The sequence below is a fragment of the Apis cerana genome, linkage group LG14 (genome assembly GCF_029169275.1).
Source record: "Apis cerana isolate GH-2021 linkage group LG14, AcerK_1.0, whole genome shotgun sequence".
NCBI lineage: Eukaryota > Metazoa > Arthropoda > Insecta > Hymenoptera > Apidae > Apis > Apis cerana.
Genome location: NC_083865.1, coordinates 6292404 through 6305207, shown reverse-complemented (window position 1 = coordinate 6305207; position 12804 = coordinate 6292404). Strand labels below are relative to the sequence as shown.

At 30.2% G+C, this 12804-nt stretch overlaps 1 long non-coding RNA gene across 1 annotated transcript; it reads right to left on the bottom strand.

Moving 5' to 3' along the window:
* Nucleotides 1-8796: 8796 nt before the first annotated feature.
* Nucleotides 8797-11173, bottom strand: LOC133667240 (uncharacterized). Its single transcript, XR_009832551.1, has 2 exons — nucleotides 9428-11173; nucleotides 8797-9199 (listed from the first exon to the last, which is right to left on the bottom strand). It is a non-coding gene; the product is annotated as an uncharacterized LOC133667240 (long non-coding RNA).
* Between the last annotated feature and the right edge of the window lie 1631 nt (nucleotides 11174-12804).

The following is a 12804-nucleotide window of genomic DNA, read 5'->3' as shown; positions in this document are numbered from 1 at the left end:
TTTGGTAAGTGCTGCCATCTTTGCAAGTTAATATTTCCGGTAATGTAGAAAACTGTATATTACAGTAGACGATGAATAACTTAGATCCCATATGAAAATGAATAGAATATCTCGTGTTTGCGGACTCTGTAACAGAGTAACAGGTGTTTTTGTTATTGGAGGGAAGTTCGGATAGTTAGTTACGCATCGATGATTTCTACCTTCAATTTAAACGCTGTCTTTTCGCTGTCAAAAATGTATTTAACGTACTGATTCATTTATATTTGTATAATATATCTTATTTTACAAAAGAATAAATACGATTTTTCAATGTGATTATAAAAAATTATATAAAAAATTATTATATATTTCAACAAAAATTCAAAATAGTTATGATTAAAGTGAAGTTTGCATTGATATATTCGATTCATGAAAAAATAGTTTTAAATCTAAATTAGGTTATCTTTTACTTTATACTTGTAGAAAATTATAAATTCTGTTAATAATATATAAAAAAAATTTTAAATTGAACGCTAACTTAAAAGCCTTGAAGTATAATTAACAAATTTCTATTTCATTTTCGTGAAAGGAGAGTTAGGTTATCTTCGAGAAACTAAAAAAAAAGTTCAAGAGTTTTTTTATTCCAATCATTCTGTGATTTGATAATGTTCTATAAAAATATGTCAATTAAAATATAATAATAAATTTAGAAAAACTATAAGATTTTCCATAAAATTTTGTTTTTTTATAAAAATAATATATCAATTAAAGAATAGACAGGTGTGCTTCATATAGACATATAAGTAATAAGAAGATAATATTTAAGTGTAGAGAAGGAACAGCCTTTGCGAACATAAGAGTGTGAGTGATCACGTCCTGCACTTTCCTAAGCACCTGCGGAGCCAGAACGGATCCGGCAGGTGCAAAAAGGATACGGGAAACCCTAAAGAACTTTATGCAATTCTCGTTGAACAGGTAAGATAATATTGCTAAAATCATATTTATTATTTTATTATTTATTATAGTAAGATTTATTTATTATAGTAAGATTGATTGAAGAAAATTTAATGATTTTAAATCTAAAATTGATCAATTCCTTAAATTAGTTTAAAGAGTATTATATAATTAATCATTTTCACCATTTCTTATTAATTAATTTTTTTACATTTTTTAATGTACAATAGAATTATATTAATATTAATATATTAAAAGAATTTAAAAGAATTTAAAGGGAAAATATTATTCCTCTCATAGTTTGGTTATATATTGCGTAGCATATTCCTAAGAAAAGCGTTCAAAAAAACAAGCGGTAAAGTTCAAAGTATAGAGAGTTTTAAATGTTTAAAGAGAGCTTCTGCTATAGAACGCGACGATTTTCCTACCATTTTCCGGGTAACTTTTACGTCAGTCTTTATCACCGGAAAAAAACTCGTTAGCTTGGCGCGTCCTAGCTGGCCTGCTTCCAGAACAAGCCGCCAGAGGTCCGGCATTACGTGCGAACCGAGGCCATACCGATGAATCTGGTGACGTAAGAGAATAAAACCATCATAAAGGCTTGCTGGTTCATTAGCGCAAACCGCGGAGCATGGCATCCTTGTAGAGAGAGCGAGATTATAATCCATAGTCTGATCTCAGTATATCCACTGATACGTATGTACGTAAGTACATACTTACTTACGTGTGCTTGGCACAGAACTATGATAGTCTACGAAGGAACAGTAATACGGTGAAACATTTACGATTACAAAAAGTTATCAGATTTATTTTACTTAATATTTTTATATATTTTAGAAATAATTTTATAGAAATAACAATAAATTATAAAATTTTATTAAAAATCGATTAAAAAAGAAAATTAAACATAAAATCTTACATATATTGATAAATATTTAAAAAATTAGTTTCGTTTTAATGCGCATGCGCATTGATGAAGAATTTGTTATTGTAAGATAAAGTTTCGATATAATATAGAAATTAAATATTCCACGCTAAATCTTTTTTTAATAATTATTACTATTTATATATATATATATATATACAATATTTTATATTGTATGTATATTATAAGTGGAATATATTTTCGTATATCTTAATATTTTTATATTCTTTAAATGTTTGTTTTATGATTACAATTGTTACAAATATTTATTTTTTTAAATGCATTTCGTTTTGAATTATCATACAAAATGTAATCCTTTAGTTGTCTTCAATGCTGCAGCAAAACGCAACAATAAGGAGAGATAATATACTTGACTTCCACTCGAAGAGGTCGGGTAGATAAGAGAAGAGTGAACCTGCAAAATTGACTTTCGTAATTACCGACCGAGATTGACAGTATCCAAGGTATTATTCGTCAAATCTATAGCTATCTAGATCAATCGGATAGGATAAAGTTTACAATTTATACGTAAAAAGAAATGATTTGAATTCATTTCTTCAGCGATTTATCAATTACCATGTTAATTTTTTCTATACAACTTCATTCAACTTTATCATCACATTAATTGCTTCATAATTTTTATATTTTGATCCTGACTCTTTTTATTTTTAAATTTGATGATCAATACTGCATTTAATTTCCTTTTAATTTTAAACATATTAATATTATTGCATGGATTTAATTATATAATATATATTTTTATTACTTTCTTGTTATTGCATTTAGAAAGTTAAATGAAGCTTTTAAAATGTGACAGAAAATTATCTATGTAATTATCTATAATTGGTATATGTATATAGTTTCTACCATAAATTTTCAATTACTTTAAAACATATACTTATATAATTTCTTTCTTGAAAGTGAAAAAATATATTTGTTGAGAAATTTGTGAATGAAATATAATAGTAATATTTGTAATAACCTATAGCATGTGTCGATAATGATTCATATCCATCATTGCGTAAAATGACGTCAACTGACTTGTAAGAATTATGTATTATGTAAAAAGTCTAAAAGACCATAATTGTAATTGCCTGCATAAAATGTATATAATTAAGACTTTCTTTTGAAACTAAGCTATTTAATTATTGGAAACGTGAATTTTTTATTGATCGAAAAGTATATATCGAATACAAATATACAAGAAAATGTTATTAGAAAATATCTTAAAATTATAATATTTTAATTTTCAATATTAACTTGAATATCAATTCAAAACATCAAATAGAAAATACAACATAAGAAATCTTAAGCGATATTCTAGCTTCTTTCTATTTTCATGAACAGAACTATGAATCTTGAAAGAAAATACACTATTATGCAATTAAAATTTTTAATAGAGCTTCCATGCTCATGAATCTCCACGTATGTTTCCTTTGTTGCACTTAACTTTGTTTGCTCAACCCCCTTTTCACGGTGAATTCTTTCAGGCGGTTGCACCGAATATCGCATCCCTCAAGGGGTTAATTTCATTTCGGCTCTCTGGACAACATGCGAATCGAAGACGTTCATCACAAAGGAGTCTGTCATCAGGACACACGATAATAGTACATACGTCGACACATGTCGTCGAAAGAGTTCAGTGTCAAACGTCAGCGATTTGTTTTCATGATGCATGGAACGATATGGTTGCACAACGTCGATTTATCGCTGACGAATGTTATTGGTGACTCGTGATCAGCATGAAGGCAATATCTTCACGGACGAGTCGTCGAGATGTCGAGCGAGCCGATTTTAAAAATCAATTCATCTCCACGCGCCTGCGGATAACGCAGTTGATGTCCAGCTTTTAATATGTTGTTAAGATTGGTATTGAAATTGAACGATCGTGTTTCAAGTGTGGACAAAATAGGAAAGTATAGGGGTAAAAGATCATATTTAGTAATTAATTACATTGGTAATTTATATCATTGCTGATAATTAATAGAGTGTTAGTTAAAGTATTCACTGTTATTTAATTATTATTATCAAAAACAATATAGTATTTGATAATAAATAATAATTATAAATGATAATAAAATAAATAAAATATTAAAATGTTAGAAAAACATTAAAAACAAAGAATTAATATTATGTATAAGAATTATAGAAAAAAAGATATTTTAATATCGAAGTTAAAAGTAATTTAAATAAAGATAAATATATTTTGAAATATATGAATTCAAATCATCTATATTCATTGCTATATTCAATGATAGTAAACTTGCTGATAAAACAATCATTTTCAAATTGATAATCAAAAATATATTCATAAATATAAATTGTTTTTAAAATTGATCATTTGTTATTAAGAAAAATAAATAATTATTTCTATCATTAAAATGAATATTGTTAAATACTTTTAAGTGTTGGAAACATATTAACGAACCAATCGAGAACGTGTTATCTTATCATCGCTACAGTCCAACTTCTCCCAAATGCGTAATTCTAGTATATAAAAGATAACATTTCGCCTCGTGGTCAATGAGATTTTATTTGAAATCTTACTTGTTCGCTTGTAGAGAAATCAGAATCCGGAATACGAGATATGCAACTTGATCTTATGCTCATCTCAATTTCAGTCTCTCTTCTGAGCAAACATCGCTTCTTGACTATCTTGCAATCTTGCTTAACGAGTTCTAACCAATGATTCAAACATTCATCCACACTTTAGATTGTAGTATATTTTTACATTATGTATTATTCGTTAAATTAACGATTCGAGTTATAATTGAATTTTTCAATTTTGATATAAATAAATAATAAATACCTATATTACATTGACCTCAAAATTTTTATGTTTATTAATATCATTGCATTGGAATATTATTACATAAAAATTTTGATGAATAAGCATATTAAAAATCTTTCTAATTTTATATTTTATTTACGTAAACAAATGAATATTCGAATGCATTGAATATAAAAAATATATAAGCCAGATGAATGTAAAATCATTTTTTTTTTTTACCATCATAAAAATTAAATTATTTTAAACGAAATAAATGTTTATATTTTAATATCACTGTTACATTGCGTATATTATGCTCAGATTTTACAAATGCTTTTGATTTTTACTTTAGAAAAATTTCTAAAAATATATATAGCTATTATATTATAAATAAGAATCAATATTCCATGTTTTCAGATTTTGAAAAAATTTTGAATGGAATTAAGTAATGATTGCATGAATGTTTAAGAAGAGGATAAATGATTAGATGATAATTATAATGATTATAACAATTATTAAACAATCATGAAAATAATTTTATAATATTTTATTTTTTGCACCTTTTTATTTCAATTTTTAAATTGGATTACCTAACAATAATATTTATTTAATTATTTTTATAGAGTTAATTTCTAACTCTATAAATCATTATATTTAAATTATTACTAAATTTAATTTTTTATAAATTTTTAAATTGCACTTTAGTTTAATATAATTTTAATATTTTTAACCTATTTTCTTTTTTTTTTAATTTTTTTAGCGTGCTATTCAATATTCATCTATTCATGTTGGGATCAACCGAGTTTCATCTCGTAAAAGTGCATGGACAATTAACATCGCATCCATTCACGTAAGCACGATGGCATTACGGCAAGGAAAAAAAATAAACGTCCATTCATGAAAACTCTTATCTACATGCATACCGATAACTAACCCTAGTTCATTCACACATTAAAACAGGTTGCATTTATTACTGTTATTTTTTTTTATCTAAGAAAGATTAAATTTAACAAAAATTTACTTAATTTTTATTTAATTTCTTTTTATAGAATCAAGGATTTTCATTTCACTATCAATTCCTATAGCTTAAATATATCTTAATTCAATTTATCAAATATAATTCAGAAAATCAGGATTTGTTTTAAATTTTTCGTAATAAAAATATGAAAAATATAGTAAAGATTAAAAAGAAGATATAATATTCTTACATTTTTCTATCAAATTTTTAACAAATTTCTGAAAATATATCGAAAAATATTCTTGTTAATCCACGAACATTTCATTCATCTAGAAATTGTTTGGAGAAACAAATTACATCGAAACAGAAGAACATCATCGAATCCCATCACGTGCAGACGCATTGCAATACAGACCAGGTTCGAGACACTGTACAGGATATGTGACGCAAATCGAATGCATGCCGTTCTGTTTACATACATACGAGATAAGAGTTTGTCCTGGGTCAAGGCTGCACGCAGTTTGATAATCCAATTCAGATAACGGGAATGTTGTTGGTGGACCTTGAGTATATTGTGTATATATATATATATACACTGTTATATACATTATATATATATAACGACTGAGCTACGAGAGAGAAGAGAAACATCCGAAAGAGAATACACGAATGAACGCAAGGCGTTCTCAGTGACTCATTTCACGAGCAATTTGTCAAATCATCTGCCCCTTCTATCCCCTCAAGACCCGCTCTCGTTCCCTCTCCTCCGGGCGGAAAGACTCACGTTTATCGTGAATAGTACGCCTAACGTGCGCACGTGACATTTCGAGTATCTCGAATTAAACTGTAAACATCGTAGTACGCGTCGGTTGAAGCCCAGCCACGCGGACGGTGTCAATGATCCTACTATTTATTGGATCGTTGCTTACGCACGCCGTCGCTGTATACATGTACGTGTGTATGTGCGGGCATCTCTTTCCTTGTCTCACTTTCGTCAGCCGTGACCTCGTCAGTTATTTCGTCTGTCTGCCTCTTTATCTTCTGAATCTCCTTGCGAGACCCAATTTTCGAAAGCTTTCATTGAGATATATCGCAGTGAATGATACATTACGGAAGGACAGTTTTGTTTTGTTTTATGATCTATGGGATGGATGCCTGGAAATTTAACCCTGTTATGTGTTAGAAGTTTTTGATGTGTCGCGATAGAATATGTTGGATTATTTCAAACTAAGAGATTTTAGCGCATGATTTCTATAGTTTTAGAGGAATTTATTGATAAATGTTAGAAAAAAATAGGATTCTTGTAGTAAAATAACAAATTGAAGGTGAAATTTTTGAATTATAATTGAATATTGCAATTCATTTGTTTTCTTAATAAAAGATCATCCAAAGATCTTATATAGAATATTACTGTTATTAAAAAAAATCATAATCTTAGAGAATATCAGAGCTTTGTATTCTTTATAAATCTATTAGAGATCAGAAAATTCTTCTTTAAATAATCATGATGTAAATTCATATCAATATTAATCAGCTGACTTTATAATCTCTTCTGGATTCTTTCCAACAACTGTACATGCTTTTCAATGTTCCATCTCGCCACTCTCCATCTCTACCGATTCTCCGTCACGATTCATAGGGGTATAGGTAAACGACATCCGCGTCCGAGTGGGCACGTGCGTGTGCTTTCTGCGTTCGCGTGTCCCGTAGTTTGTGTCGTTGACTGAGGGTGGTGGTGATCGTAGTGGTAGTGGCGAAAAGGGGGAAAAGGGTGACGGAGGAGGGAGAGCAAGCACGTGTGAGGACGTAGTACGATTTACTCGCAGATCGGTGGAACGTCTTCCTCATTCCCTCCCTCGCCCTCTTTCTCGTCGATGGACTGTCTTTCTTTCTCTTGCACCCCTTCCCTCTATCGCGTACTTCTCTTCCTCATTCTCCTCCTCTTCGTCGTTCTCCTCCTCCTCCACCTCTTCCACTACCTCCTCCTCCTCCTCCTCCTCCTTCACCACTTCTTCCTCCTACCATTGACATTATACTACTACTACGGGGTACTCCACTTTCATTCAGTCGCTTCTAAAAATAAAGTCCCTGATTCACAATGCATGAATGACAATCACACTGAAAGGAATACCGCACAGACTTGTAGCCTTTCTCACTCTCTATCTTTTTCACTCTGCCTCCTCTTCGGTCCCATATCCTCTTTATCCCTCTCTCTTGTCGATCTCCTGTTCTTGCTCTCTTGTAATTCTCCCTCTCCCTCAGTCTCTCCTGTGTTGTGTATCTCATCTCATTCTAGCATTCCTGGAGCATTCTATCTCACTCTCTTCTCGCCCCTATCACTCTCGTTTCTTCCGTCTCACTTCTTTTTCCAACCTGTTCTCTCGCTTCCCGACTCCTACCCCCTTTCTCTCTTTCTCTTTCTCTCGTTATATATGTGTATATATGTGTATATATATATATATGTATGTATATACATATATATGTGTGTGTGTGTGTCGTACTCTCTTGTAAGAGAGTGAAATCTCGGTTCGCCTGTTGCGCATCGAACTATTGGTGTTCCGTGTAAATAGATCTCGTGGAAATTCGAAGTGGCATTGCCACGCGCCACTCTGATCGATCGGATGGATCGATCTTGCACCGAAGGACTTGTTGCTCTGTGTGCCGGATTTTCGAATGTCACGAGCCGATATCTGCATTGGAATCAGAAAGTGTGTACATACGTGATTTTTTGAAAATACCACGATTGTAATGTATCTCATTTATCGTTTAATTCGAGGAATTAAAAGGAAAAAATAAAGGATGGATTATACGTATTTTTTATTCGTACATGTTTTACACATGGTCTCTTTAAAAATGGCTGTTTTTTAAATTACTCGTTAGAAGTAAAACTCTGAAAGAAATTTGTAAGATTTAGATAGCAAATCAAGCTATCTAAAGTATAGCAGTATCATTAACTGATAAATGTATTTTGTTCGGAGTAAACAGGTATAAATGCAATGAGATATCACAGTTATTATGTGGGTTTCAAACAATATTCATTTTAAATTGTATAATGAAATTGATGGTATATGTATGGTAATGAAATTTGTAAGTCAATACAATGTTCATCCATCCTTCATTTTCCCAATTCAATTTATGCTTTGATGTCAAATAGATGTAATTCACAAGATGATATTACGGAACTATTGGACAAATTGTACTATGAAGCAATTCATTCGATAGTTTAACTTTTATTTTACAATACATAATAATAATATAATACATAAAAAAATTATATTTTATAATATTTATGTAATGATGATAATATTTTATATCTTTCTTATAACAAATAATATATTATATATATAGTATAATTTTTTTTTGACATATAATTGCTCTCAAATTGCAGGAAAGTTTATAAATGAACAACGGAGATAGTTGTCAGAAGTAAGCTATAATTTGGAAATGTCTAATTGTCTCATAACGCTCCAAAGATTCACGGAAACGGGGGCGAGTAATCCTGAATATCTCATGAAATGCTTGGCCCCTCAAAGCATCCAAGGAGAACTGGTTTTAAACTCATCATCATCACCTAGCTGTTCACGATACAACATTCCAAAATAATCAAATGTCCCTGAAAACGACAAAACATCGGTAATAATCAATATATTATTTGAAACTACTTTAAAATCCACGTGTATTTCCGAGAATTTTTAATTTCATATTTTAGTTTGAATTTAAAATAAAATAGAAAAAAATCATTAAAATAATTGCAAATTATATTTTAGATGAATCAATATATTAATCAAAGATATAACAGAAAATGGAATTTGAAAAAATGAACATTATTGCAGAGACCTACTTTCAACTTCTTAAAGTTGCTCACGCGCAACATCCTTGTTAGTAAGTAGATAGTCCTGTAATAACAGTCTACAGAGACTAGAAAATATTTAAAATTATTTTAAAAAGAAAATTATTAATGTACAAAAATCAAACATTTGCAAATATTTATGTAAAAAATCAAAAAAAAAAAGATTTAAAAAATAGAAATTTATACTTGTCGCAATTCATAGAAAAAATTAAAATTTTAATTTTTATAGGAACTTTAAATTGTTTTGTTAATAGCAAGAAAGATTTTTTATTAAAAAATTGCAATGTTTTTTTTTTATTTAACATCAAAGTTGATAAATAACATTTTAAGAATTTTCTTTAACAGATTAAAAATTTTAATATCACGTAACAATTTGATTTTTTTCATTTATTTCAATCACTTTAAAAAATTTTATGAACTTTGAATAAAATACGAAAGAAAATTAATTTTTTTAAATTTTTTAGTTTTAATATCTTTCTCTCTTCGTAATTGTAACAATTTTGAACTCTAATCTATCAAAAGGATATAGAAGGACAACTCTGTGACTGGAGTTTCCCTTGACGAAACTCCCTCGTTATAATATCCACCGCTGCGAGTATCTACTCTAAAGAGAGACTTTAGAGTGTAAGGGAGAGCTAGCTAGCAGCACCTCGAACTGCTCACAGCTAAATATATCTCTCTCTAGAGTTACTCAAGGTCAGAGCTCTCGGATTGGCTCACGATAAAGCGGAGCTCCATGCCCGTCCCTCGACTGTCAGACCTTATGCTTCGTCCGCGCACATTCTGCCGCACCGTGGCCCACATGTCATTTTGCGACAATATCGTATAGTAGCCGCATCGAGAACACGTGTTCGTATCGAACGAAGCAATAGTCAGTTCGTATACGAAGCGTATTTTGAGCCGCAACACAGTGCTATGCAGTTATGACTACACCTTCCGATCATTTTTCCATTGTTCTCTTTTGTTAGTCACAATTTCATGCCAGTCATGATTGTCGGATAAAAATTCTGTTCCCATTTCACATGGGTTTAAATATATCATGGAATTTTAGGCTTTTCAAATGTCATAGAAAAATCATTTTATATTTATATTATACCTTATTGATAAAAATTTAACAATCGCAAATTATTATATTTTCAATAATTTATTACATAAAATTAATATATTTATTCACTAAATAATAAAATTTGGGGAAAAAAAATTTTCTATGAAAAATAAAAATATAATATGCAATACATCCTATATACATGATATATTATTTATTATTTTATAAGACACTATATTATTATTCTATATGTGCACTGACTTCCGGATAGACAAGAAAAGAGAGTATGACCTGTTGCTGACGATAAATAATTAGCAGGTCGCTCTTTAGAAGTATCAACAAAAAGCGTAGAATTTATGAAACATATGTTCTGTAATATATCCGTTGCATTCGCAACGGAATCTTGGCATAGCTTTATTAAATATACTAAATTCTATCATAAAATAATTTTCATTTTATTTTATTCATTTCTTTTTAATATTTTCACACACTATAATACAAAATATTTTAATAATAGGAACAACTATTAGTAAACCACGAATATTCAATTAAATAAAAAACAAATAACAAAGAAATAACGAAAAGAAAATATATTTAGAAATACATAGTTCGCGGCGCTTTTGAAAACCACTTATTCAATTTAAACAAGGGTATTCTGAAGCTTGACGTTGTTGATAACAGAAGTGAGCTACACTCGTTCTACAGCTGAATTTGAGGTTAGGTGATTGTCCGGGTGTGCGGTAAGCATCGATAACGGCGCGCTGCAACGTCGCGTTCGCAATATGATCTGGCAACCCTGCACCGACCGACAGTGCCGGGGTTGAATTTCAAGCGCCCGAGGGACAGAGGGGGTCGGGCCTCTCTCTTTTGTATAGGGGGCACGAGGGCTTCACCGATGCTCGGCACATAACGGTGAGTCGACGGCCATGATGCGGGGCTTATGGCTGACTGCCTGGTTCTGCTGCTTGCTAAAACGCTTCAGAAGAAAACCGGCCTTTCTCTCCTCGATCTGTCCCCCCGTAACATTACCCACAACTCATTCTAGGCCTACGGGGTTGAGTTCCAATAATCGGTCGTTTCTCACCACCGAATATTCCCCCGCGTATTAATTACGAGATTCTCCTCATCCCATGGGTATTTAAAATCATGTAAACAGTAAATTTTCACATACGATTAGAAATAGAAGGACAGAAACAATTTTCTAATTTAATTTTAACATATTTTAATAATAAAGACAAACAATATTTTAATATTTACAATTTTATTGAAAAAGTACAATTTTTAAAAATTATATATTTTTTATTTTAAAATATTAAAATCTTAATTTGTGAATAGTTTAGTTTATTATTACAGGATTTGAAAGAATGTGTTTAATAATAATAATTTCAATAAATAAAAAATCAAATATTAAAAATAAATTAAATTTTGTACAAACAAAACTCTAATTTTTAATCTTTGTAATTCTCATGAAAATTGTAAAGAAACGAAGAAAATTTTAAAAGCAATAATAGTTATATTCTGAAATAAAAATAATAAAATAGAGATTTTGAATAGAAATAGAAAACGGATCTTGAAATTTGAAATGATATTTTGTTTAACGATATATTCTGAAAATTCAAAATAAAAAGAATATCATCCAAAAAAATTTAATTGTTCAAATAATATGATTTCTTAGATGTTTTGAGGTTAGGATAGCAATTTGTAATTTCCTAGTTTCGAAAGATTCTCTGTAAGTTTCTTCGTTCTTGCCGTGCAGAAACAACGACAATGGAAAGTTACCGAAGCGCAAGCGCTCGCTCGGCACTTTCCACCAGTACACTTGACTGACTATACAGCTATACGGTATATCGGTAGTAGTAATGCTGACATTGGTAGTGAGCCGTTCGCTATGGTACTCATGGACTGGCAGCGAAGCGAGATCTCTCAACGATATAGAGTATACACGAATACACCAGTATCGTTGACTAACACTTACTTGCGAATGATTACACGGCAACACACTATCGCATAGCATAGCATGGATGTATGACGGTGTAAGGGTATATTAGATTACAAAGAACGTCCGTTCTCTTACGTCTATGTACATATATGCACACGTATAGCAGAAACAAACCCTTATACGCGATATATTAAATGTACATATATATATAGCAAAAAAAGTTTTGAAGAAAAAGCATAATTTTCCTGCTTATAATTTTGTACGATCACAGACAGAAAAAAATAAAGAAATATAAAATTAATAGAGGACAATTTCACTAATTCAAAAATTTAAATAAATTTTACAAATTTTGTTTGATATGAAAAACATTAAAAATTATTATTA